Raw genomic sequence first — 27,976 nt, forward strand, 5'->3', positions numbered from 1 at the left:
GTTTATTTCAAACATTTGTTAATATTATGTTTGTAGAGGTTAGTTCAATGGTTTCTTCTGTCTGTTCCTCCGAGCGTTCATGCCGATTTTTAGCTGAAATTTTTTAGAAATATAGAATTATTTGTTTGAATTACAACAGCAAATATACTTCATAGCTAGCATATCTGCGTGTGAAATTACTATGGTACTATTTATGTTAAGTGTTAAAAGTGAAGTTAAAGACTGATACAATGTACTGTAAACTTTTATGAACAAATATTTTGAAATATTGACTATGAATATTGAATGAGATTTAAATGCTCGTTTGAAAGTAAATGTATATTTAATTTGCAGTATCCATATAACTCAATGATAAATAAATAAATATTCTCCTCTTTAATTTTCTTTAAATGTAACCCTTTGTGTATCTTACTGGTTATTCGTATGCTCATTGATTAAAAATAAATTGTTAATAAAATAATCTTCAATATAAAACAAAAGTACAAATACAATAGAGGAAGGTTAGATAAGATATCAGTGATCACGATAGGTACCTGTATAGTGTCCGGCTAGGATCGAGGTTTTTCGAGTGATTCGGTCCATTTTTTTCGAGTGTAGTTCGGGCTTTTTCGAGTGATAACACATGCGATTAGTTCAATTAACTGCTTTTTCGTAATTATAATAGTTTTTTTTACATTACTACCTATCTTATATTGAATACTTTACATGTTTCGATCAACAAAGAAGCACAATATCCTTGTATGTAAACCAAAAATTCAGTGTTTATTATTGTCCGGGTTTTTTCGAGAGTAACTGTGAAATCGTCCGGATTTTTTGACAAATGGTCCGGTTTTTTTACAGAAAATTTGAATAAGAAAAAAGGTATTCTAGACTTTAAAAAATGACTTTTATAGTTTATACCTGTAATTTATTGAATGAAAATATTATCTTTTCTCAATAAATCATAAAAACATAATACTTCATTGATCAAAACTAACCTTTTTGAATTACAGTTTTCTGTTCAGAAATCGTTCTACCACAACTTCCCAGTATTAAATTAGAAATTATTAGATCCTTTATAAAAGGTATTTAGAACAAAGTGCAGAAGAATCATAATCTCTTTTACTTTTGTAGGTTTAAACATATTTATTAATAGTTGATTGGGAAACAAGTTATTGCAACTTATATTAATCTCTTTCCACTTTGATACTTTTGTTGACAAAGTAAATAAAAATTGCGTGGTGAACCATGGAGTTTTTATACGGGACGTAGTATGGTACCCCGGTGTTCATTCCTTCATCGCCATCATGTCGTTTTACGTTTTCTAGTTATGGGATTTTATCAAACATTATAGTTTCTTAAGAGCCTATGTCACTGACCTTAGTTTATTTGCTGCAGTGCATGTCAAACAAAGGACTCTCTTCAATATTAAAGAAAAGTCAGAATAGAATTCATGGCAAAATTATCTGTTTTTGGTGATGGTGACTTGTTTGTAGATCTTATTTTACTGAACATTCTTGCTGTTTACAGTTATCTCCATCTATAATGAACTTGGTCAAGTAGTTTTAGACGAGAAGATTTTTTGAAAGTTTGTAAAAGTTAAGTTTTTGACATTGAGAAAATATCTATAGGTGTCATAACGAGTGAGAATAGATATCGCTTTATATCAACTCGAGTTATTTCATTTCAATATAATTACTATTTGAATTAAAAAACGAGAGTTGATATCAAGCGATATCCCATTCTCACAAGTTATTAAACCTAGTTGTTTTAATACGGCCAGCAATCTCATTGCGTTAAACTTAAAGGTCCAAGAATCGTTGTTTAAGCATTTTGCACACGAAATGCACAGCGTCGTAACCTTTGAAGGTCATGAATGACCTAACGAATAGCCATTGAAAATGCCGTAATATCGTCTTATGATGATGTATAAGGTGTCAGACCACCAACTAAAATTCCCTTTCTGTTCTACCAAATTTTGCAATTTTCACAGCTTTCTAAATATCTTACCCTAAGCATGCTAAGTTACCAAGTATATCCTGATTTGTTCATGTATCATCTTTCTACGTGCCAATACCCGTAAAACCTTTTCGAATAGAGGTACTCCAAAAATAACCCCTGGTTTTCTCGAAATCGTTAATTGGTATACCGTGGAGCGCAATAATCCTGAAATTTTTAATTCTAACTCACAGACAAGTAAATTTTTGCTCCAAATGGTCTAAATATATTTCTTTTTCACCAAAAGTTTGATTTTTGAAAATTTGTTTGTTAGTTTAAGTAAACAAGGACATCGAAAGCACTATTTTGTGACAGATTAGGGCTACTTTTACATACGTTCTACATTGGAGGGAGTAATTGATGGTGTGACATAAGCAGATCAAATCAAGATACTCGTATTTTCATATCACACTCTGTTCTATTCATGCAAGAAATAGATAATAAAACACAACCATGCATAAGAGAAATGAACTTTAAAAACGTGATAGGTTTATCATGCGACCATGGCGCTGCTGTCTATCAATAAACGGAATAAGTAACCTCAGAACTGGACAGCAAAGAAGAATCAGAAAAGTGCTATGTATTAAAGCACATCTACTAATGGAGGCCTGACCCCTGCCCCAACAACAAAAAAACATGAATGAAAATTTGAAAATAAAAACCACAGACACAATTAGTCCGCTCGATTTTTTTCCCAATTGACAAACAATCATTTGAATTAGATTTTATATATAATAAACAATGAATTGAATAGCTCATCAGGAATACAAATATATGTATGTACGTCTTAATCGAAATAATTTATGCGTACATTATATTGTTGACATCACGAATATGTACTGTACATGAAAGTTATTAAATATGACAAACAGCAAAATATATACAAATGAACGAATGTTATAACATGTAAGTGTTAGAACACGATTATAAAACTGACGAATGCATTGGTCTATGTCTGGAAAAGTGCTTAATTTGAAACTTAGTTTATTATTTTTAATCGTAAATACACTGACAAATAGCATTTTAAATTAAAAACAATTTGTATAATCACTCGAAAAAAAATTGACACACTCGAAAAAGCCCGGACTGCTCTCGAAAAAACCCGAACATAAATAAATGAATTTAGCTTAAAAATGTAGTTTTCAATGCAAAAACAAGAATTTTTGTAAAGTGTCTGTATTTTTAAGGATATATAGATTCCATGTATGCATTTCCTTCAACATTATCAGTGTTATATGTCTAAAAATAGCTTTATACTGCATTTTGGAATTAAAGAATTTTAAGGATTATTTAAATTTTTTTAACGAAAAATAATGTCGGGTTAGTAATATCTTTCTATATCAAATACTATCATACAAAACATAACTTTGTATATTAAACACAAGCGTCTGGTTAGAGATGTAGTCTGTTTGTTTACATATTTGTTCATATTCACTCGAAAAACAACGATCCTAGCCGGACACTATACCTACCGTGAGTATATACAACGTAAACATCATTCAACATGAAAATTGGAAATATCTAAGTGTACAATTTTAAGTGATATATACCGGAGGTGATATTATCACAAAAGAGATGCTGGAGGTTACAAAGGAATCGTCAGGTTCAAGCCAAGAACGAGGTGACAATGACACGACAAAATTTGAAAATGACCAAATGTCAATTATCAATGATTAATAACTTGTTAAAAAACAAAACAAAGAACTAAATATTGAGCAACACTAATTCTTCAGAAAAAAACGAAAAGCTCCTACTCACATGTGGCATCCGTCGAGTTGCTAAGACCAGTATAGTCCGACATAAACTCTAATTAAGGTAAGTCACGTTCCAGAAACCAGAAAAATGAGGACGGAATTTTGTTTACGACGATTAAAACATAATTATATATGTTTAACGCCGCTGCATTTTTGCGCTTGTTCCTAGTCAGGAGCCTCTGGTCTTCGTTAGTAGTCTTGTATGATTTTAATTTTAGTTTCTTTTGTATAGTTTGGAGTTTAGTATGACGTCCATTATCACTGCACTAGTATACATATTTGTTTAGGAGACAGTTTCTCGCTGCCTTGAAGATTCATTGTTGGCCTTCGGTTATTGTCTGCTCTATCGTCGGATTGTTGTCTCTTTGACACATTCCCCATTTCCATTCTCAATGACATTGTCGTCATCTGTGAAACAGATATGACATGAAACTCAAACAACTTGTTATGTTGTCCGTAAGATTTGATGAATGACTAATCGTAACATATATATGGTAGTGTTTTTTAAAGCAGCAACCCTCTTATGGAGATCATGATCAAACATGCAATCTGGAATATCATTCGTAACATACATACTCCATATGCAGGCGTCGCAGGGATTTTAATACATAGAAACTTAAATTGTCAGTTGTTAGCATAATTTCAATCTATGAGTTTAACTGTCAATCTGGTATCTTTCGCCCCTTTTTTAAATCTAACAATTAAAACCTGGAATCATCTCTTTTGTCTCACAAAATGTGAATTATGAATGAAGACGACATTGGTTCTTTGGTAAATAGTTGACTTGTTGACAAATATATATTCCTATTTCTTATACTAATGAGTTTTGTTTGATCAGAGTCTCTCATACACCTCACCGATAATAAACATGTTAAAACAAATAAACAAATAAAACTAAGGAAGTGTATACTAGTCTAGCAAATTGTAATGTAATGGTTTGAATCAAAACCAGACATTTACGTTGGTTGTTTTTTTTAATATCTTGTTTTCTGTTTTTTAAATTGACTGTAAGCTATATGTTAGAATTTCGGTGGTTTCATTCTGGTACTCGTTATTTTTTTTGTAGAAAAATTTATTAAATTTAAATCCATTTAGGTAAAAAATAATCTGTCTGTTTATTTTAACATGAAATGTGCAAAGAAACAACCTTAAATTGGAATGTGTTGTCTTAATTATTAGAAAAATTATACAAACTTTATTCATGACACAATTGAATAATTAACTAACCTCTTCGCACTGAAAAAATGGCTATGGATATCACAACTACTGAGGCAACAATCAAACTCACAGCTACTGACGTCAGATATATATCGTTAGCTGCAAGTATTAAGCAAAAGCATTGCTTTCTTATATTCTGCATACTTAACTAATTATCCATATCTTTTTTATATCGTGTCAAATTGACTTTCTATGAATTAAAAATACCAGATACCAGAGCATTAGGATACTAGTAGTGACTATAAAATCAATAAAACAACATTCTAATGGATCTGAATCTTTACTTCCTCACCAACGGAGACTGAAACAAATTAGTACACGTTTCTTTTATGTACTGTCTTTTAGCATAATTGCATTTAAGGCGGCATTCAAAAGACATTTTCCGGATTTACATTTATCCGGGATGCTTGAACCAAAACTTTTAAAGCCGGTTGGATAGTAACGAATTATTATTTCATTCTATGATATTGCAAGATTATTGTTGTACATGTTGTAGGCACTATATAATTGTCGATTCCATGATGATGCACATATATATATTAACTGCTGAAGATACTAAGATATTACATTTATAATGGCCTCCATTTATGACGTTTACTCAAACTGTTCAAAGTAAAACCACTTAGGTTAAAATAAATAGCGAACCTGTGTACAATATAAACAATCGTGCCACTTTAACTCTCACTTTAAATTGCGAGACAGAAATTCGTTTGCAAAATAGTTTTCATCAATGTACAAGTACAAAAGAACAGTAATAACTAACGAATACTGTAAACTATGGATATTGAAAAACGAAATTTGATCATTCTGCTAACAGTTCTGATATACATTTGTTGTCTTTTGATAAAATAAAATGATTAAAAGCATTCTATGTCAGCATTTAATTTGTCAACAAGATATCTATACATCTGTAAGGATTTTACAAATCAGGACTGATTCAAAAACTATAACATGTCACACTTTAGAATCTATAAATGTTTCAGGTGACAATAAATCTAAAATGTCACAGTGCTTCTTTTGCAGTATATCAAAAATGAAACTATTCTTCAATGATCAAACTACAGTTCATAGCCGAATCATCACAACCTTTCTGACTGAACTTCACGAAGAATCTGAAAATAAATTTGAAATAAATTAAATGATAAGAAACAGCTTCTTCTTAAAAAATTCTATTACTTCAAATGTTATGTTTTCATAAATACAAATTTATTTAGACTTGATATAACATGATATCCATTAAAAAAAAATGCCAAAAATTCAGATCTAGATTTTTAGTGTGTGATTTTTTTGTTTTTAGTATAAACATAATTTAATATAATAAGTCTAGTGTACATTGTCTAATTGTACTAACCCACATACAATATGTTCCCTGTGTATTGGGTTTGGGAAATTGCAATATTATATTGTTTGCAATAATTTTCTTTGTATAATCTTTATTTTATATCAGACGCTGTGTGTTCTTTTGAAATTAACAATTATTCGTAAGAATAAAACATAAGATATAACATTGGACCTACGAAATGTAAATCGTAATTCTTGCGAACCATATTGCTTACATACCTGTAGGTAAACTCTTAATGTTCTTTGAAAACTGATCACTTTTTTCCAACGATCACTTGAAATAAAAAAATAGAAATGTTTCATACAGAATCTCTGACATTTTGCCTTACTAGTTGAGGACACTATAGTTGAATAAGCCTCAAATTTCACTGTATCAATACCTGTTTACTTCATATTAATATAGTTTGTCCAATCAGTATTGAATTAGATGATGCACCGTTGTGTGGTTAAATTTTAGTTCTAAGTAAAAGTCTTAGACTTCTCCTTAAACCGAAAATCTTCAGCGCGATAAAAATAAGATTGTAAACAATTAACCACACACATTTTAAGAACGTCTTCAAATTTAGGATAACACATTTCTTTTGAATAACAGCCAAATTGAGTGTTTGATATACCTTGGAATCGAAACCTAGCCCCTTCATTGTTTAGCTGCATAAATCTTATATAAAGTCTAACAATTTCAGGCGATCTTTTTCAGAGCAGCTATCGTGAACATATTTTTTTGTTATCGTTTTAAGGTGCAAATTTTTATATAATATATATATATATATAACATGTTAAGGTGAAAGTAGATATTTCTGTAAAAGGTTTTCTTAGTTTTTGTTACTAAATGTGTCTGTCCCACTTGCTGACTATCAAAATGAGCAGGGATAGAGGATACTCTAGTCCTATGAATATTAACTGTTATTTTAGAACACCTATGATATGAAATTATGAAACGCAGTTAGAGGTTATGAAAGGGCGTCGACTTCCCATTACACTAACCAGCTAATCCACCTATGCTTTACCAAATCGTAAGATTTTTAGTGCCTTTTCCCCAGGAGCTTAGGAGAAGTTTTTTCTAAATCTTCTTTGTAATGACATTGTTCGATAATATCTCATGAGATAAGCAACTCGACTAATTGAAGTGATTTGTTTTGAATGGTTCCCCAAAATGAGACTGTAGTAGTTGTGTTGATATGAGCAATAAAATGGGGTGTTGAATTGAATTGTTCAGTAATATGTCGTTCCATGTCTGTGCCGTCTAATTAGGAGCTAGTAGAACTACTTTTGTTTTTTCTTCTTTGATTTTCTTCAAGTATTTGGCTATCAAGCTGAAAGGGGGAGGCATATGCTTTCAAATGTATCCAAGGATGCAGAAAGCATTCTGAATCAGATTACCAGCTTATGTATGTTGAGTGTTTAAATAATCTGCAAAAAAGACGTCTGAATAATGTTTATAAATGACGTCTTGACCTGGAGTGACATCTGTTTTTATCCCTTTGACTTTCTGGAAACACCATTTTCGAAGCAATAGGTCTAGTTTCCTGCAAATATTGGACAGAGTCACCTCCTCCTTCCAACTATGTTGATATATAATAACAAGTCATTGTTAATATATTGTCTGTCTGTAGCAAGACTTGTAAAATGTGACTCTCTTTAAAGAAAGAAGATTTAACCCTTGGACCCCCTGTTAATAGTTTGTACATTACTGCTCCCTACACCAAATTGCTTGCATCTGTTTGGGATTATTACAGATAGTTGGATGGTCATAAAAGACATTTAATTCCGTTAGATTTACTGATGTATCCATCAGTTTAATTCGTTTAACGCTTTTGATATAGAACAGATAGGAATATAGTAACTGAAGTGCCTATCTGTAAATATCTGTAATAAAGTGGAGCTGGAAAAATTGCTTAAATTGAAGCCGTCAGATTTCAGATTAATTCTAATAGTGTTTTACTCTTATTTTTTTCTGAATCTTTTACTATCAATCACACGTTTTTGGTATTTGGGACAATCTCATATCTACTAAGTATAGAAATCGTTGGGAAAAGCATTTGTTGAAATTGGACAGAAAGTTACTTTTTTCTGTTTGTAAGAAATCCTAAACTTTGGAGAAGCTATAGAGTAAGTTGTGTTTCTATCTGACATGTATCTTTTGGTTCATCATCAAGTTATCGTTCAAATATATCACTAGACGAAGACTGATTTTGTCTTGGTGGTACATATGAATTTAACTGAATTCTAGTTTAACACCCTGAATCGTATATAAAACCAAAGGATCCGACGTAAAGAAAACTCCAGTTCTGGACAAACTACTTTGTTTGCGACAAGTTAGTGAGCAAAACAGTATGTTGTAAATGATCGAAAAACTTGATTATTTAACATTTACCTGGTGTATTTATAGTTCTCGGTATTGAGCAACTCCTTTGGTAAACCTTGTGTTGATATTTACTGGTCTCCGCCTCTGTCTCGGCCCGGTCCGGCCCCAAAACTGCTTTTTGTGGTTGGTTTTGGGCTCGAAACGAAAAATTGGTTATTGCCAATTCCATGATCACTACCAAAGATAACAAAATCTAGAAGATTAATTTTGGAACGACGTATTGTTTGAGGTAAACTAGACAATTCCCTGTTGTCCTTGCTTTCTTTGGTAAGCAACTTCATGATTTTGAGACAAAATTGTTCAAGCGAATTTATAAACAGAGATTTTTGCCATTTTTATCTTTTTTGTTGCTCCTCCTTTGGTAAACTTTGTGTTAATCTTGACTGATCTCCTCCTCTGTCCCGGTCCCGGCCCAAAAACTGCTTGTTGTGGTTGGTTTTTGGGCTCGAAACGACAAAAGTAGTTAACAGAGCTGTTTGCCATCTTTAGCAGCTAATACATTGATACATGCAGGTAATACTCTACAAAGTTACAACGACGATAGGAAAATGCACATAGTGATCTTTCCAATCAGGGCTAATGCTCTCTAAACAATGTCAATGACATCTACAAGTATTCCAAAAATATAAAAAGGGAGAGGGTTATGTACATTACCGATGTATTTTACAAACAATTGCAAACAAAAAAGGCGTGAGAAACCAAAGGGACATTAAAAACGTGTAACATGAAGACAGCATTGCAAAAACACGAAAAAAGAACAAATACAAATAGAAAATTATGAACGAAGCTAATATTACCTACTAAGTTCTCCTGAAAGCCCACCAACCACGTCAAGGTCAGAGTCCATATGGTAGGGTTTTTTTTTTTTGGTTTGGTTTTTTTACATATTTTCCCTTACTAGATAGATTATCATTTCCCACGATTTAAAAATTGAGAAGATGTTATATTTCTTGTTTAGAAAAGATTATGGCCTGCCTAATTTTCATCCGATGGCTAACAATGATTCGTCGTCGTCATCAATGTTTCTAACTGCAACCAGACGAGTATTTACATTTTGACAAATGTCATTTGCCTGACATGGGCATAAATCTGTACTATTATATTTTTTTCGAAGCAAATGCAAACAAAATCTTGCAGAAATTCATATGACATCTGATCTTTGAGATAGAAAGGAACAAGTCATTCTTCTTTTCCCATCCCATCCGAACTGAAGAGGCAAATATAGGATAGTTTTGCTATATGGGAAGACATCAAATTTATGTCTGAAGTGAAGCTCTTATTGTATAAAAGCATATTTACAAGGAGGAAATTTGACAAGGGAGAAATTTTAAATTGTAAAATTGAGAATGGAAATGGGGAATGTACCAAAGAGACAACAACCCGACCATCGAACAGACTATTTTAGAAAATGTAATGCTCAATGTGTTTAGGTCACAATCATCTATTTTGAGTTTTGACTTGCGATCATTCAACGTAACAACAAGATCTCGAGCTGCGTGTTTAGATTCATCGATGTCACAATTAGAAAGGTTTGACAAATCGAAAAAAATCATCTGGGTTGTCCTTCAAGATTAAAAAAGTGCGCGTACCGATCCTAAACAGGGATGACGCTGTATCGCATCATGTTAAAACATGTGCAGCTGGTAGACTGTAACAGATTGCAAACCCGAGACTTTTACATATTTCGTGGACAGATATATAGCGGCGCAAATCTTGTGTGCCAACTTATAGTGCCTGTTTGAAACCATAGCTCATGCATATGCTGCATGGAGGGGAAGTAATGAAATTGATGCCTTTCACACCGAACTCTTTGTCTAGTACATGACTAGCGTGTAAAATTATGCGGGTATCTACTTCATCGGGCGTACAAAACAATTCTTAAAACATGAATACTCTTTCTGAGCAGATTTAGGGTCCTTAGAAGTGCTAGCTAGATAAATGACTTCCTCATGTATCATAGAAACTGTTGGTCTATCCTGATGCTGAACAATCGATTCGCCCAGAAATCTGACTAAGGCCTGCTAGTTTCACTGACTCTAAGAAATTTTTTCCAGTCAGGAATTTGACGATCTTCTATATATGACCTGAGACACTTTTACAGACGAACAAGATCTTGATTCAGCTTTAAAATAACTGCAGTTGTGTCTGCTATAGTGTAAGATTGATAGCAAGAATGCTGGTACCGCATGTTGTAATCATCAGTACGAAGATGGTCTAGGTCTGAAGCATCATGCAATATACTAAAATATACATGATCTTTCCGTGCTCCCTGAGCCACGATAAAGCTTTTGTTTGTGCTAATTCCTTGAATATTAAAAAGCAATTCAGTAGAGAAACCCTGACATATAACACACTTTTCCCACTGTATTTCATTCCTACTTCTGTTGGACTGGATTACTGTCTAAATATGAGAAAATAAAGGGTGGCAGGTAGGTGAAACTTAAATGAAGAAATAAAGGAGAAATAAACAAATGGATACCCGATTTATATAATTATAAGGCCTTCCATTGGCACCAGAATCGACGAAGCAGCGCATCTATTTTGGACAGGCAAATATACACTTTTTTTATATGGGACGAGTTCTGACGTCCCACGGCCCCAGCTTGTCTGGCAAAACAGCCGTTGGACGTCAAAGTAATCTCGGACTAGGACTAGATGGGCATAGTTTCACAGGACTGTGAATGTGTGCCGTATTCCGGGTCTGAAACGTGACCGAAGGATTTAATTTGTATATTACAATTATAACAAAACTATCAATTACAAAAAACAATGAAAGTTTAAAAAACCAACAGAACAAATATTTCCTAAAACATGTAAAACAAAACAACGATCTTCGAAATAACTAGGATTCAAAATATACAAGTCAACCATACAACAAGCAAAAAAGATAAATAAAGTTTGTGACAATTTTCCTAGTTAATGACCTGATAGTGTAAGCTGCAAAACGATTTACGGTACGAAAAAGGCGTGTTTGAATCAAGGCAGAATTATCACTAAATTTGTGTTTAAATTTCTTTTTGTCTTCTCACCGAATATCATTACAAGAAAGATATTTGGCACACATATGAACCATATCTAATTGATGTAAACAGAGTAAAAATCCCGTGAAAGTATCACGTAATAAATTTTTCTTTCGTTCAAAAAGTGGCAAATTTCAGCTAAAAAAGGGTCTTACTAAAATCATGAAATACTCATACTTCAATTATATAAATCTTTTCAGCTTTCGTTATATGATAAATTTAATTTTTAAGCTTAATGATAAGTATCATTTCAACAAATAAAACAGAAAGCAATAATTCTATTTTTCGTTTTGAAGATGGCTTGTATGGGGAGGTATTTTGGAGTACCCTAGGAAACTACAAAGGTTTGAAAAACGTGACCACGTTAGCTTACGACGACATTCAATAGTTTTCATATAAATATAGCCGTGTGTTATCCGTTAACTTAATTTCGTTAACTAGACGTCTTTTTCGGTACTGGGCACCCTACTAATTAGACTTTATAAATAAAGGCAATTGCAATATGAGTTTTGTCAGATGATATTTCCTAATCGTCAATTTTCAGAGACAGCGTGGTCATTTTAATATGTCTGTCATGGATGGAAATTAGCATGTATATGCTGCATATCATAAATTCTCATTTTCAATTATGTCTTGTGGACATACGGGGCAAACATGATATCGATTACCGTCCACATATGGTAACCAATAGTTCAATTAATAGTTTTATAACATTGTTAACATTGGTAACACATATATTCTTAAAAATACTGAATAACTAGTTTGAAAGTACCTGATATAAATTGTTTTCCTTGATTTTGACACAATTGAGGTAGTTTCAACTAGAATTTACGACAAACCCTTTTTACTCTCAGATGATGGATTACCTTGATTTGTTTCTTCCTTGTCGGTTAATGATAGTTAAACACTTGTAAAACATTGTAACTCGGGATTCGTATTTTATAAACTGTCATTTATTTTCCCTGTTGTTGTTGATCTAATTCGAAATCAAGCTTGAGTTGTTCCAAGTAAGGAATATAGCGGGTGTTATAAAAAAGTTTGTTTCTATTTAATGTTAGCAGTTGTTCTGGAAGCTATTCATTGTTTTTGTTGATCCGTTGTATTTCTGTCATAGTTGATGTATTTCCGTCAGTTTTAGTGTGTAACCAGGATTTGTGTTTGCTAAACCGATTTATGACTACTAAACAGCGATATCTATCTTTCCTTAATTCACTACGTTACTGTTATCAATTACTTTGGCAATTAAATAATTGCTCTAGGATGTATGCTTCTTATGAATAAATTGTGTGGTGTTGTTTTGAACGCAATGAAATAAACATCAAATCTAAATATATATTTAAACATTGAGAGGCCGAGTCTAAATGTGTCCCTTAAATGTGTAAGTTTTACTTGTTTAATAAAACCCGATGTGGAAACTGTTATATCTTGTCTTGACTGTTCTTTCAATAGTGATATGATGTTCCCATCGTTGGGTCATAAACAAACCAGAAATCCGAATTATACCAGATATTTTACTCACCGTTAGGGGATGAACAGGCTTTGTAATCTACCACTGTTAGCACAGTTTTCCCGACTGTGCATGATACTTTAAGTGAATCTGTACATGCCGTCTCGGAATTGGAATATTCAAATTGCAAAGATGACTGATAAAATGTATCATTTCTTTTTACAGTAACAGATAAAAATGATGATAAGTTATGAATCTGAAAACAGAGATATCGTCGGTAAATTGCACGTGTTGCAGTAATAGTTTAATAAAAAAAAATGTGTGGCATATATTTAATTGAGATAACCATGCTTTATGGTATGAACATATACATTGTGTAACCTACATTTTGAAGGTATATATTTTGTGATTCTATCATATATTTTTTTAATTTTTCTTGTTACAATTTTAGATTTGTTGTCTTGGAATATATTTTATATAAAAGGATAAAAGCCTGAACGTAAAAATGTGAAAGTTAATGTCATACATTCAAGTATGTTTTTAATTATAGAAGGTAAGTTTACCAATGGTGTGAATACAAAGATATCAAGCTGGTATTGAAAGTTTATCATTCCAAGAAAGACGGACAAATACCATGGAAAAAGTACAAATAACAAAAATGGCAAACATAAGTGTAAAAAACACTTCATAGAAAACTTAATATGGAACAACACAAACCCAGCAAAACACCGGAGGTGAACTTGACCGATACACTAATGTACGTCCCCAACGATATCATTAACTCACCAGTCCTTGCTTTGGTACATGATTTTGAACAAACCTTTATCAAACTAACCGTTGATAAATTGATGAATTTTTTAAAAATAACTTAGGTTCCAATAGTCTCAAAAACAATTGATCAAAGATGAACTTGGTTTTTTTTTCTAGTCCCATTAGGTTATATAGCTTTTCAAATGTTTGAATCTAATAAATCTTTGGCTTTCAAGAGTTTGGGTGTGTGCGTTCCTGATTCAGATTTATTGGTTATAATGAAATCTAGCGAATACACGAAATTTATAACAAGTTACTAGATCTACTTTAGCTTGGTCGATACCACTTCTGCTAAAGTTAGTTCCTAACGTTATGTAGACATGACTTGTCACAAACATTTTTTCCAATTCTTCGTTGACAATTTCAGACATTATAAAGAAACAACAGTTGTAACGTAGGCAAAGCTGACCTTGGACGAATTTGGCTATATGTGTATTAAAGTGACTTTCTGGCATATGTTTAGTTTATACATCATTGGCTTTAAATATATTTGATTTTGAGCACTCGTGCTGTTTCAGCTTTTAATTTGCCAATATGATAATGGACTATTCATTATGAATTTTCCTTGATATTCTGTAGTTTTGTTATTTTACTTTTTTCTGAAAACGGTGTATAAAAAATCGCTTCGGACGCACGAAATTAATAGAGCGTGGTTTATTTCCTGTCAATTTAGGTAAAACAAAAAGCAATAGCGAGATAGTAGGCTATTCGTTTTCATTGGTTACGCAAGTAGAGTTCATATGATAAGTTGCATTCCGAGAAAAAAACAAAGAAACAATGATAGTTCAAACAATCATTTGGATCGAAAGAGTCGGCACCGCATTTTAATAAATTCCAACTATTGGAATTCGGACCATGACGATATGTTTAAGTACTTTTTCCCAAAAGATGCATAAATGTATGCGTGTAAAATGTCATATTACTGACATCATTAAACGTTTGTTTACCTACATGGCATTACTGCTTCTTAAACTAAAGTCTTAATGTCTGCCTTATCGTTTACCGTGGATTCTTTTTTCTAAAATCAACGCTTCTTAAATCTGTCGCTGAAGTGGACTCACCAAATTATATATTATTGTTTCGTTTGTGTGCTTTATTTCATTAATTTTGAATTTGCTAATTTACTTAATTCTGTTCACAAGTGGAATTAATTTAAAAACTTTTTTTTGTTTTGTTAATTGTATATGCTCTCAGTAGGAGTTGATCAATCTCTGAAATTTGAAAAGTGTGATTGGCATTACACATCAATGAAACCTCTTGGCTACCAATGGGTTGCAATTATATGTTTAATTTATATATATGTAAATGAACATGTTATACCCATCGGTACAAAAGCCACTCACGGTTTTTTCCTATAACTACATAAAAGGCAATCGTATAGTATAAGTTGGTAGTCGCAAGGTAAGCATGCTTAATGAGTTAAACAGTCATGTTAAATGTAGATCATTATTGGTTCGAATATCTGTATTCTCATGGTTGTCCCTTTTCTTTAGTTTTTCAATTTATTTTTTTATGTTTGCTATTGTAATTAAAAAAAAAATATTGCAGTGAATTTTTTCAGGCTAAAATTTATAGTGATATTTGGATTTTAATAATGGTTATCAGTGATGCCACGCAGTAAAAAGAAATCTCGAAATAGAGCACAAAAGTATTTTAGTGATTCTTCATCGTCGGATCAACGAAGTTTTTGTGATAAAAGATTTTGTACACAAGCAAAAGACAAGGTACATTTAAATAATAGTGAACACAATTCAAGTAAAAGTACTAGTAAAGGCAATAACATAAATAACGACATGAATTGTTCTAGTCAATACACACCTATGGCTAGTACGCCGAATATGAACTATCCACAAAACTTTTTGTCTTTTCCACTACAATCTATACCCCCCTATATACCACCTCCGATTTCACCTAGCATTGAAATGTCCCTGAGAGAACTCTGCCAGAAAATGTCAAATGTAGAAATGAAATTAACAAAATTAGATCGAATTGAGGAGCGTTTAGAAAACATGGATAAACAATATAAGCATGTAGATTCTGAAGTATGTGCATGTAAACAGAGAATCAATACGCTTGAACAAAGCGCCCAATTCCTTTCGAATGTACATGATGAATATGAAATATTAAAAGGACGCATAGATACCCTCACAAGTGGTATTGAATCAACAAAAAGCTTAAATAACAATGTCCTAGACATTGAAACGCAAAGTTTAGAATATAACTTGTTATTTTTCTCAATTGACGAAGAACCCATTGTAGAAGAGACAGAGGAAAATAAAGTAACCGATAGTAAGGAGTCTGGTCATGTGATAGGGGGTCACTACGAGATAATGAAAACTGTATGGAAAACATTTTGAAATTTTTGGAGAATGAAATGAAATTTGAAGATGCAAAAAGCGTTAAAATGGAAAAGGCGTACCGACTCGGGAGACGTAAAGATGGGACGGATAAACCGAGGCCAATAGTGGTGAGATTTAGCAGCTTGTCTGATAGGTCAAAAGTGAAAAATGCATCGAGAAGATTAAAGGACTCGAAATTTGGTATAAGCCCTCAATACCCTCGTGAAATAGTCGAACGAAGAAGAAAACTTGTCCCTATAATGTTAAAAGAGCGCAAAAAGAAGAAAACGGCATATATTGTAGGTGACAAATTGTACGTTAACGGAGAATTGTGGGAAGGATAGGAAAAAGCAGAGTGTGATTAACATGTGCCTGATTTACGGAAAGATGTTACTAGTATCTGTTCTTGAAATATTTCTAAAGGTTTAGTTCGAAAATTGTCTGGTCCAGAGTTTCTAAAAATAGTGCTTAAATATGATGTGTTGTGTTTTTATGAATGTTGGGTCAAGTGCCCAGAGCAGTTTGAAATAAATGGTTATAGTAAAAAACACCTCTCTAGAGCAAAGTGCAATGGCGGGGGTATAGTATTATTCTATAAGAAATGGCTGAATCAGAATATATTGATATAATAAAATGTGAAGCAGATTGTATGATTTGGTTTAAATTTGATAAATGTATTATGCCAAATAGCAAAAATTTGTATATATGTGCAATTTATATGCCTCCAGATAAAAATGTGTATTATAAAAAATATGATATAGACGTTTTTGATGTATTACAAGAACAGATCGAACATTTCTCAAACTTAGGGACTGTTGCAGTGATAGGCGACCTAAACGGGAGAGTTGGAAGAGAGAAAGACGTTATTGAAGGTGATATTTTGAATAAACAATTAATAGATAACATACAGTTTGTTGATTATATAAGTGACAATTGTCTCCGAGATAGAATTACAGAAGACGTAAAGGCCCCTAATAGTTTTGGGCGGCGAATATTAGAACTGTGTAAATCATCTGGTTTAAGAATATATAACGGACGATATGGTGCTGATAGTGGTAAAATTACATTCCAAAATAAAAACGGTTCAAGTTTGATTGACTATTTATTAATGTCACATGATAGTATTGATTATTTGATTAAACAATTAAGTGTAAAAGATTTCAATACTTACTCTTGTCATGCTCCATTGAATATTGAAATTCACATAAAGGGTTTTAAAATTGTGAGTGAAAAATGTACCTGTTCAAAATTTGTATATAATACTGTTAGATGGGATGAAGGGGTCAAGGATGACATCATGAGCGAATTATTGAAAACTCTTAAAAGTTTGAGGATCTTTTGTTACACCTGACCGAACACGAGAACAAAATTGATGAGTGTGTCGACGAATTAAATAAACTTTTGATTACAATTTGTGAACAGTATACTAAAGTTGAAGCAAAAAAAGTAAATAAATGCGGCTACTGTGTTGACAATAATATAGCAATTACCAAAAAGACAGTATTTAAACTTGACAAACCATGGATTACAGAGAACTGTAAAACTTTACGTAGACAATATAAATCAGCGTTAAACGTTTTCAATGAAAAACGTATAAATGAAAACAGAATTAAATTGAACATTGCTAAACAGAAATACAAGCAAACAGAGATGAGACTCAAGAGACAGTACAAAAACCAACAAGGGAATATGTTGAATCTGCTGCGTCGAAATAACCCGAAAAAGTTTTTCCGGAAATTTAAAAGAACTCGGAACAATAATGTGAATTCTATTTGAACAATTTCAAGCGCATTTTCAAAATTTAGTGTCGGGAAATACGTATAACGAAAACGAAAATCAAAAAGAGTCTATACAAAATGTGTTCGAAGAATTGGACGCCCCATTCACTGAGAATGAACTTAGTTATGGAATACGACAACTAAAACGAGATAAAACTCCTGGATTTGACAACATAATAAACAAATACCTTATTACTGGTAAAGCTGCACTGACACAAGTCCTGTGTAAACTATTTAATAACATTTTAAATACTGGAAATTTCCCGCAGATGTGGGTTAAAAGCATAATGGTTCCTGTGTTTAAGTAGGGGAATGTGGATGATCCAAAAAACTATCGCGGTATTTCGTTGGTTTCACACATTGCAAAGCTGTTTACTTCTATCATAAATACTCGACTGTTGAAATGGTGTGAGAGAAACAACGTACTAACAGATGCGCAATACGGTTTCCGTCCTGGCCTTGGAACTACAGATGCTATCTTTGCCCTTCATTCCATCATAACATAGTTTAAGAAAAGGGAAACGTTTGTATTGTTGTTTTATAGATTATAGTTGAGCTTTCGACAGTGTAACACATTTTAAATTGTGGCTAAAATTGATAAGATATGGTATTACAGGGAAGTTATTTAATGTGATTAAATCAAAGTATATGAATTTGAAATCATGTGTTAAGATGAATGGTAAATTATCTGAATTTTTTGAATGCACTGTTGGCCTTATGCAAGGGGAATCTTTATCTCCTCTTTTGTAATCTTTATATGTAAATGACATGGAAATGGAGTTAATAAATCAAAATTGTAAACCTTATGAGCTTAAAATGTTAAATTTATATCTTCTGATGTATGCAGATGATATGGTTTTATTTAGTGAAAATATACAAGATTTACAGCATATGATTGATAGTGTCAACACTTACTCGAATGAAAACAATTTATATATTAACTTTACAAAACCAAAGATTGTAATTTTCAGAAATAGGGATAAGCCTAAACAGGAAGAAAAGTGGTTTTTAAATGGTGATACCATTGGTATTTGTAATGAGTTTATGTATTTAGGCTTACTTTTTTATTACACTGGTAATTTTGTTAATACACAAAAGAGATTGTCAGAACAAGGAAAAAAAGCAGTATATAGTATGTTTAATAAAATACAGGATGACTATTATAACCATGAAACATTATTGACTTTATTTGAAACTTATGTTGCAAGTTTTTTGAACTATGGCTGTGAAATTTGGGGGTTTCATAAGGCACCAGATATTGACAGGGTTCATCTGTATTTTTTGAAACGTATACTGAAAGTAAAAAAGAGTACTGTTAAGGCCACACCAATTTAATTCCTTGTTCGACGGACCCGCCCGCACCTTTTTTTTTCGAAGCAGAATTTTTTTATTTTTTTTATATTCCCGCTTCCCGCATCCGGAAATGTAATCGTGTCCATTTCCCGCACCGTTTTTTGTAAATATTATAAACAAATATTTGCACTTGTTTTTATAATCACAATCTAACATGTATTTATAACGATTTAAACATATAAGCACCCAAGTACACTGTGTTAATGTCTGTGATAATATTTGATTCAGCATGAAACCCATTTATCCCAAATGGGAGTGCTCCGATATAAATAGAGAACAGAAGAAAATACCTGTACAGAACAAAACATTGGTTACCTTCCCCCTTACTTAAATTCCCTATCAGAATATGTTCGTTGTTAGAAATAAACTTCAAAGAACTTCGGAAAGAAATGTTTTCAACTGCAATATGCTGGCGATACAAAACTATCCATACCCCCTGCATGTTTATGCAGCTATCCTAATTGATTCAGGGGCCTGTCGTTCAGCAGTTAGATATCGTTCGTTGATGTTCATAAATATTATTTGGTATTTTCCCGTTTGTATATATATAAATTAGATCGTTGGTTTTCCTGTTCGAATTGTGTACACATATAATTTTGGGGTCCCTTATAGCTTGCTGTTTGGTCTGGGTCAAAGCTCTGCCGTACGTACTATGACCTGTATTTGCTATTATCCCTCAGAAGGGTACATATGGGGTCATTTTACTGTTGTAAAAAAGAAACTTGAAGAAATACCAAGGATTTGAATAGTGTTACTACACAAATCCTTTGAAGAACTTAAAAAAATTAACTAAAAGAGAGGATAAATACATCATATTTAAGTAATTTTAAACAACATTACTATATTCTTAAAGAGAATTATTTATGATCATATTATTTATTTTGAATAATATTAAAGTAAATGTGTTAACATGGCCTAAGTCCAGGAATATTACAAAATTCTTGGGCATGTTTTGACCATTTAATACCAGATAGATATATAGTTCTTTGGGAAAATATGAGCTCTTTTGTACTAAAAAGTTTTATTTACAAAAAAATATATATTGTAACTTATATTGACCCCTCATAAAAAGGATATTTATAAAATTGAGGGATTGTTCCCAACCTGATTATGACTTGGATGGAGAATTGTCTCATTAATTGGCACACATACATATACCAAATCTAATTATTCAATTGTTTATTGGTGAACAGGGAAAAATTATAAATTGATACAATTGGTATCTGTACAGAATATTAAAGAACTGAACAATCTTGGTAAATACTTAAAATTAGCGGAAAAACTACGCTGCTAACTTTTATTAATTTTCTGAATTTCATACTCTGCGTTATACTTGAAATTGTATAGTATACAAGTAATTTAATGTATCTCAATGTAGTTAACATTTTATTATTATATGTCTGTTTATTTAATATGGTGCATGTATAATTAATTTGTCAAAAAATGAATGTATATCCTATAAGCTGTACTTGCTTTTGGAATAAAGTATTATTATTATAAATACTTTTGTAGTAATAATGTGTTTTCCCGTCTATTTTGTTTATAATTAATTATTATTTTACATATTCAAAATGAAAATGATTACATTCAAATGGGTCATTTTTTGTTTTATACATATATTACGAGCTCATCTGTTTTACAAAATAATTTGACAAATGTTTATTCGCAAATCCCATTGCGCGTAAATCATGATGTGCTTTGAATTATCGATTACATATTTATCTACACATAGGTGACGACGTGTATCTGCCACTTGCATCACCAATTCCTATATATTTTTACTGGATTGTTACCTACCGAATCAGACATATTATCGGGTTGGTAATAACTTCCACTTGTTAATCAGTATCTGCTCAAACTGTCGCAGAAACAGAGATCACCCTTTTTTTATGGAGTTCGTGGTGGTCAGTTTTCATTTTTTTTTTAAATGTTTTGTACATATATACATTGTTGCCTTTTTTTCTGATTATTCCTTTGTAGATTCCGCCTTTTTCTGTCTAACAACCGTATTTATTTTTGTGTACGTGCTAATTATTACTTTCATGCATTAATACAGAAATGACGAGCAGTTATATCCGACTCATTAATTAATTTACATTTTATGTGGCGTAACAAACTGATAAAAACTCGCATTTTCAAATTAATGTATTAGCCAATAGACTGATTATTGTTATCATAAAATGGTCGATGTATTTGTAACAAGAGAATACTTACTCCCAATGTTGCTTGACAATGTGGCTTTGGAAAGACCTTTTGGAACTTTATATTAAAGCTTACGTTGTACCCTTTAACGGTTGGTATGATAGGCAGTTTTTCTGTGGGATGAACTAGAAGTTTATTAAAATTACAAGTTACACAAGAAAGACGAACTTGAATAAAAACCGCGAAATTTAAACATATGTTATTACTTAGTAATATAAATACGTAGTTGCCTCTTGAATAAGAATAACAGTGAAAGGTATACATTTTCAAACAACAGTAATGACTTCAAATTTTCCTAAATTAATATGATATCTATCTGCCATTGTAAAAAAATTTACAACTTATAAGTAGACATGTTACGAAAAGGTATATTCACGACGCTGAGGTTGACAAATTACACTTTAAATGTGGGGACTGCGTCACAACACCAAAGAGATTATCTGTGTATACATTGGATTTTATTTAAAAACTGCATTGATCCTATCGTAGGTAATTCCGTATGGAACGAATATTCAATAACATTTATACGATAAGAAATATAAGAAATAGATATTAATAATTTCCATTATAGTTTTAAGAAACTATAATAATACTGGGGACGGTCATGTTAATGCAGTAGACATGGGACACGGGGTACATACGTATACGTGTGTGAATTCTTTGGCGAGCCCTTAATATATCTTGCAAATAATTATTATAATATGTTGTATACCTACTCGTGAATATATATGTAACGATCATTTTTATATAGTTTAAAAAAACAAACAGTGTATGTATTTTAATCCAGTTGTTTGCCATCTAAATTTTTATCTAACGGGGTCTGTTTTAAAACAACTAAAACACGATTTCAACTTGAGGCATGTTGCACTATATAGTTTTAGAAAATTTTCGCCCGGTCATATTGCTTCGAAGGCATGTATTTTCTTTCTTTATTTCCTTCCAACTTTGTCTCAATTTCAAAAGTGACAGCACATTTTGTATTTTCTGTATAATAGTTTGTGATTGATTGATTGTTGGATGCTTAACGTTCAGTGGCAAATAGTTCATGTTTGTTCAGAACGAGAAGAGGTTTGTGTAAAACATGATTCGCTACTCATCGGTTGAACAACCCTGCAGAGTTTCAAAAGCATTGCATAATGACTTAATAGATATAGGAAGATGTGGTGTGAGTGCCAATGAGACAACTCTCCATCCAAATAACAATTCAAAAAAGTAAACCTTATAGGTCAATGTACGGCCTTCAACACGAAGCCTTGGCTCACACCGAACAACAAGCTATAAAGGGCCCCAAAATTACTAGTGTTAAACCATTAAGTTTGCATTTACATCTTAAAACCACCTTATGCAGATGTTTTGTATTTCATAAATTCCTGAAACATTTGTGGAAATTCGCCAACCGCTTCATAAGAAAATGAGAATATGAAAAAAGTGACACCGATGACCAATGGGTCTTTCCTGCTAGGAGTTTTTTTAACACAAACATGTTTTTTTTAAATTAAATCTGTTGGATGGGTACCTATTACTACCCTACTGAGGTACCAGGTGTTCTTTTCAGGGAGAGGGGTGGACTAGGATTAAATTTGAAAAAGGCAGGACGGGAGTTTAGAGTTGCGAAAAGGCAGAATGAATAACTTGGACAAAAAAATCCTAAAACTTAACTTGCTTACTATGTATAATATATGATTATCAATCTAGAATTGAATGAACTTGTATAACCCTTAGCCCCCCCCCTTTTTTTTCTAGACCACCCACCCCTACGCGCGTAAACCTTTTATGTCTTATGCCAGGTTTTAGCCAGCAATGATATCACAAAAGCAATTGTCGTATAAGATGTTACATACATAATGATGTTCTAGATAAATGTAATTTAAATTAACCAAGACGCACAGGATTTAAATTTTACCTATTTAAATCTATAATCAATGTTTTGACACCGTCCCCAAATTCAAAGTCTAATTTGTCAACCTCAGCGTCGAGAATATACCTTTTCGTAACATGTCTATTACCATTATGAATACATGCATAGTATGAATTAAATTTGTTATACCTCCTAAAGGTGTACTTTAACTAATGTTTGGCATAAGTTTGAATTCATCATGTTTTATTGTATGATTTAGCATCAGAAAAGAGAATTAATATTTTTTAAACTACATACATTCAAATGCATCTTCCGTCAGTTCAAGCACAGATCGATACTTGTCGAATCCGTATGCACATTCATACGGTATATTTATGTCCTGTTCGTTAAAAGAAAGTATCGTCAAAACGGAAACTTTTTTTCTCACTATTAAGTCTTCCTTGTATTTTGATGCATTATACGACAAGTCATTTATTATTATAACTTTGTACTGGTTACCAGCATTCCATTTTCTATTATCGTTGCAACATGTATCAGTCGGCAAATGACAAATTAAATGAATGTTGGTCCCAAATATTGCTGGGTTTTCCTGTAAAGTCCATTTGATATTGCCTGTTTAAAAAGTAAACAAGCAACATAAATTTAGAATACCTTAAATTATATTTACCTATTAAACTTTAAAAGAAGATAACAAAGTTTTTTTTAGGAAGATTGAAAGGATTTGTTTTATCAATTTGACTGCATTTTTTTAAAAAGATGCGTAATTATTTCAAAATATAAGATATCTATCCATTTTTGCCCAAATTACGTAAATGACAGCACATGTAAGTCACAGTACCGCTGAACAATGAGCGAGTAGTAAACTATGCAGGCCTTTAAATTACACTGTAAAAAACAATAGATTAAAAACAATGTGAATTATAATTTAATGGTTGCATTTAAAAGAAAAACATGTGCTTCAACAACGTTGCACTTTTGCATTTTAAATTATTCCTAAATCTTAAAGTTTATACTTATCACTATAACAATTTATAAAAGACATTTTGTTTATATCAAACAACTCAAGGTACTAACACATTGTGGGGTATTTTATAGGCGTAATGCACAAATTTCCTATTTCTTTATATATATTTTAACAAACCTGTCACTGACACATGTAACAGCCAGATCTTTATGATCAGCAATATAACGTTGAACATCAAAATACAGTGCTATATACGTTCAGGGTCAATGGAAATAGCATCAGCTGAAATACAAAGTGCATGTAGAATAAATATAATATGGACAAACTATACTAACTTAGAGGTTGCACTTTGCAAAATCAGCTGTTTCACAAACCATGGCTCTCTTTGTGAGATATCTAAACAAAATTTAGCAAAAACATCGAACTTCAAGAAATATTCAAACGGAAAGTCCGTTATCCAATAGGAAATTCAAAAGTTCAAACACATCAAACGAATAGAAAACAGTTGTCATATTCTTGACTTAGTACAGTCATTAAATTATGTAGAAAACTGTCAATTTAACCTTATTTTATATCTAGTCAAACTCTCACTTGTATGATAATTGCATAAAGTTTCATTATATTGACAGTGATCTGTGATCAAAACTAACACTCATAACAGCTAGAAATGTCAACAATATGGGTGTAGCTTAGACAAAACTGTGCTATGATCATAATCACTATGAACATAATGAAAACAAACAAATGTGTCAACAAAGAACAACAAAATAGCATATAGATAAAGCATATACAAGCGGATATCTAATTAAAAACGTCAAATTGGTATTTAAGTGTTTACATCTGTGGCCTTTAACAGTTTAATAAAGTAAATAATTTAGAATTTTAAGCATCTTACATACGTGTTTTACTGCAATTATACTATACATGATATAAAGCTTCAAAATGTTGGTAAACTTTTAAATTGTGGACACATTTAAATAAAACAATCGATTGTGGTAAGTGCAAAACCAAGATTAACTTTTTGTGCAAGAGACGAACTACTACAGATATTGACAATTGTAGGTCACCGTACAGCCTTCATCAATGAGTAAAGCCCATTCCACAAAGTCGGCTATAAAAGACACCGAAAACACACACATAAAGCAATTAAAACAAAAAAATTGTCAGCCTGATTTAATGTACATAATAATGATATACAGCAAAAAACGACAACTACAGAGTTACAGGCTCTTGGCTTGGGACAGTAACATGCATGTACAGAAAGTGGCGGGGTTAAACTAGTTTAAAGGCACCCCTCCAAAAATAAAGAAAATTTAGAACTTTGATTTTACAGTACAAAAGATAAAAATATATAAAAATCAGTCGAACAAGGCTTAAAAGAGAGGCTAAAGATATCAGAGGGGCAGTCAAACTCATAGATAGAAAATAAACACCATCATGGCTAAAAAATAAAAAAAAAAACAAACATACAAATAATAGTACACAAATCACAACATAAAAACCTTAAGACTAAGCAACGCAAACTCCACCAAAAACTTGGTGTGATCTCAGGTGATCCGGAAGGGTGAGAAGATTCTGCTCCACATGTGGCACCCGGCTTAACTCAATAGATAGATAAAAAGCAGACATGCATATACTGTTAATTCGTTTATTTTCAAGGGTACAAATTTTCGAAGATTAATAGAAATTTGTATTTTCATTGATATTTGATTTTCGTTGTTTTGTAACAGTATGCATATCAGCCTAATACAAAATGATACTTCATTGAACATTGAAATCCGTAGTTACCGTTTAACAACGAATTACACCAAACTTGGTATCCCACGAATATTTATAGATCCACAGTAGTAAAAAAAAGCACAGAGTGGACATGGCAGAATAATTATACATGCCACCCAATATATATTAATTCCAATGTAGGCATTTTGTAAGAGCAAGGCAACTACAACGTACACTGTACAACTTATGGTTCTACCTTGTGCATTGATTCATACATATTCAGTCACAATATTCGGTTTTTCCTAGACAGGGTGCATACTATATTTTTTACTAACTTTTGCATTATTATTTTGTAATGACCATAAATTTTAAATGTATTAAATCATGTAAATAACATCTAAAGAATATTCATTTAAATAACCTTGTACGATCTAGTCCACACAAATGCATAAATAGCATCAAATTGTATGATTTAGGGGTTATATTACGGTTCTTTAACTTAAATCAATTGCATTAAATTCTATACAAGAAACATTATCAAACTTTATAAATTCCGAGTAATAGTACAATGTACTGGTTTTTCTTAACACAAGACTTTCGTACACTTTTTGTTATATATTTTTCCTTATGCCTAGATCCATATTTACGGATTTGACGACGGATTAGCTACGGATACGATCCGGCATCACTGTGGATATTTGTATGAGTCCGTAGGTTTCCGTATTGTTGCCGTAGTCATACGTATATTTTCCTTATGCCTAGGTCACATATTTACGGATTTGACGCCGGATTAGCTACGGATACGATCCGGCATCAATCGTGGCAGTCTGTATTAATCCATATATTTCTGTATGGTTGCCGTAGTCATACCTAGCAGTACTTCTATATCCTTGACAATTTTAGAACATGCGAAAATTTTTACCCGTATTGGAGCACAGCTTGTGCTTCAGAAAAAAAACTTCACACACTATCTTCTATCAATTAACTTCTATCAATTAACTACTGATGTTAGTATAATAGTCCCTGAGGATATCATATATATAAATAGTCTGGATAAACACTTATCTCTTCAACAACGGTATAACGGTAATGAATATTCATTAGATCAATTAACTAACTCATGATTACGCAGAAAAGAACATGTATTCCGAATAAACTTCCGGTCATGGTTCCGAAAGACTACGGAGGTCGTCCAATATATACTGCGTAAACCCTGAGGGTTTACGCAACAAGAATGTGTTCATAGTACATGGATTTCCAACTCGCTATCATTTTTCTCTTTTCAGTAGACTGTGAAATTGGGGGACAAAACTCTTACAATGTATTTGGCATTAAAATTAGAAAGATCATATCAAAGGGAACATGTGTACGAAATTTCAAGTTGAATTGACTTCATCTTGTCAAAAACTAACTTTGACCAAAATCTGTAATATGAAGCGGGACAGACGAACAGACGAACGAACAGACGCGCAGACCGAAAAACATAATGCCCTAAGTGAAAAACATTATGAAAATCATTTCGGATTGTACATGCAAAATGTTTTGTTGCTAAAAAGTAACATACCCATATCTGCAGCTGCGTAATATGTTCCACTCCATTTGTACATAATTAAGCCATGTAAGAAGATGGATCAAAATATTGAAACCTCGATCTGTCTAAAATGATTCAACTGGATAACTGGTGATATATAACTATATAACTAAGAATTTTCGTTATATGCTTTAACATGTTGAATATAAGTATTATAATAACAATGTGATTTAATAACTTAGTATCACTTGGAACTGACCCAATGTTATGTTTAGATAAACTACAAAGCAGTGCGTATTT

At 32.1% G+C, this 27,976-nt stretch overlaps 1 long non-coding RNA gene across 1 annotated transcript; it reads right to left on the reverse strand.

Annotated features, from left to right (window-relative positions):
• Positions 1-27,859, reverse strand: LOC143058498 (uncharacterized). The gene is made up of 7 exons (XR_012973091.1): positions 27,710-27,859; positions 24,604-24,708; positions 23,760-24,074; positions 21,617-21,729; positions 13,195-13,378; positions 4,959-5,048; positions 1-93 (listed from the first exon to the last, which is right to left on the reverse strand). It is a non-coding gene; the product is annotated as an uncharacterized LOC143058498 (long non-coding RNA).
• Between the last annotated feature and the right edge of the window lie 117 nt (positions 27,860-27,976).

Source organism: Mytilus galloprovincialis, chromosome 14, assembly GCF_965363235.1.
Source record: "Mytilus galloprovincialis chromosome 14, xbMytGall1.hap1.1, whole genome shotgun sequence".
In the NCBI taxonomy this organism is placed as follows: domain Eukaryota; kingdom Metazoa; phylum Mollusca; class Bivalvia; order Mytilida; family Mytilidae; genus Mytilus; species Mytilus galloprovincialis.